Source organism: Dioscorea cayenensis, chromosome 19 (assembly GCF_009730915.1).
Source record: "Dioscorea cayenensis subsp. rotundata cultivar TDr96_F1 chromosome 19, TDr96_F1_v2_PseudoChromosome.rev07_lg8_w22 25.fasta, whole genome shotgun sequence".
Lineage (NCBI taxonomy): Eukaryota > Viridiplantae > Streptophyta > Magnoliopsida > Dioscoreales > Dioscoreaceae > Dioscorea > Dioscorea cayenensis.
In genome coordinates this window covers 15,432,535-15,434,646 of record NC_052489.1, presented here as the reverse complement: position 1 = coordinate 15,434,646, position 2,112 = coordinate 15,432,535, and the positions used below count along the sequence as shown (strand labels likewise).

The 2,112-nt window shown below is 43.4% G+C and overlaps 1 non-coding gene across 1 annotated transcript; it reads right to left on the bottom strand.

The window, feature by feature from the left end:
* Positions 1 to 1,116: 1,116 nt before the first annotated feature.
* Positions 1,117 to 1,223, bottom strand: LOC120250773. The gene has a single exon (XR_005533111.1). It is a non-coding gene; the product is annotated as a small nucleolar RNA R71 (small nucleolar RNA).
* Between the last annotated feature and the right edge of the window lie 889 nt (positions 1,224 to 2,112).

Sequence of the window (2,112 nt, the reverse complement as noted above, 5' to 3'; positions counted from 1 at the left end):
CCTAGAGCTCATTGCAACTCTATGCGAGTGCGAGGTGTTGAGATTGTTCGATTTCTCCTCCGGGACATGTATAGATTTAGGTATAGTTGACCTTAGATTTGGGACTATGTAATTAAGGATTTCCACGACTCACCATTGCATTGATTAGGAAGCATAATAGAGGGTTCTTGCACTTGAAACAATTATCCTAGGTGGAGCATTATCCGGGTACCCCATCTTTATCAATTGCCTTACTCCCTTCTTTACTTTTGCTCTCTTACTTGTTGCTTTTACTGTTGAGAATTGAATCATTGTCACACTCATTATCATTGATCTTTTACATAGCTAAGAATCGAATTAAGTATTTTTATTCCTTACTCCCTGTGGATTCGATACCCGCTCACCCGGGATTATTACTTCGACAAACCCGTGCACTTGCGGGATATATGCAAGGGGACCTTGTCAAGTTTTTGGCGCCGTTGCAGGGGAGTAGGCATTTAGAGATACTTTGTACTTTATCTTCTTAGCTATTTCACCACACATTCTATTTCACGTCTTCTTATTCTATCATCGTTCTGATTTTCTTTTTCTTTCTTTTTGGTGTAGCTCCAGGTTATAACCCGAGGGAATCCATCAATATTGATTGAAGGAGATCCTGAGCTTGAACGTAGACTTAGAAGTAAAGGGAAAGAACTTGGGGAAGAACATCATAATTCAGCTGATTTGGAAGGAGTGGAATCTAAAAACATGGTAGGACAGAATGAGCAACAGCGAACACTATCCGACTATGCCAGACCTTCAATGTTGGGGACACAATCGAGTATTGTGCGTCCTCCGATTATAGCTCAGAACTTTAAGCTAAAGCCGGCATTCAACCATATGCTGCAGCAGTCCGCACAATTTAACGGTTTGGCCGATGAGGATCCAAATAGTCATATAGAGAGCTTTCTCGAGGTGTGCGACATGCTGAAGATAAATGGGGTTACGGATGATGCCATCAAATTGAGAGCCTTCCCATTTTCTTTGAAGGGGAAAGCGAAGCAGTGGCTACACTCATTACCCAGAGCATCAATCACTACATGGGAGGAGATGGTAGAAGCTTTTCTAGCGCGTTATTTCCCTCTCGAAAAATCAGCAAAGCTTAGGAATAAGATCTCATCCTTTGTTCAGTTGGAATTAGAGTCTCTATTCGAGACATGGGAAAGGTTCAAGGAGCTCCTGAGAAAGTGTCCGCAACACAGATTCCCGGAGCGGATGATTGTTCAAACCTTCTACAATGGTTTGAACCTGAGTACAAGGCAACTCTTGGATGTGGCAGCAGGAGGTACCTTAGGTAGCAAAACCCCCAATGAAGCTTGTCAATTAATTGAGGAAATAGGGTTAAATAGTTACCAATGGAATGCTAGGGAGAAGAAAAAGGTGGCTGGTATCCATGAAATCGATGCAGTGACCTCATTGGTGGCACAAGTAGAGAGTCTGAGTAAGAAGCTAGATCTCATAGCTTCGAATAGAGTTGCGGCTGTGACCAATTGCACCGGTTGTGGTGGAGGCCATGCTCCCTCCGATTGCCCGATCTCTTTTGGTGATGTTTCTTCAGTGGAAAATGTTGACTTTGTAAGTAATGTCATGAGATCTCAAGGGAACCCATATAGCAATACTTACAATTCAGGTTGGAAGAATCATCCCAACTTTTCATGGAGTAACCAAGGATCACAAAAGGCCATGGGGCCACCAGGTTTCCAACAACAACAAGCACCTCAAGTGGAAAACAGAATTTCAGGCTTGGAAACCCAAATGACGGATTTAGAGAAGCACTTGGCTAGATTTGTTCAATCTGCAAATACACAGTTTGAATCAGTCAAGGCTACACTTCACAACCACACCACTTCTTTGCACAACCTTGAAAATCAGGTGGGGTAAATTGCGAAGTCTCTTTCCGAAAGGCCACATGGAAGTTTACCAAGCAATACAGAAACCAACCCTAGAGAACATGTGAAGGCGATCACTTTAAGAAGTGATCGTGAGGTTGAAGGGAGGCTTGCGAGTGAGAAGCCGAAAGAACACGCACCCGAGGTTGTAGAGGTTGAGGAGGGAGCGAAGAAAGAGAAAGAGATGGCATCCCCACCTTTCAAG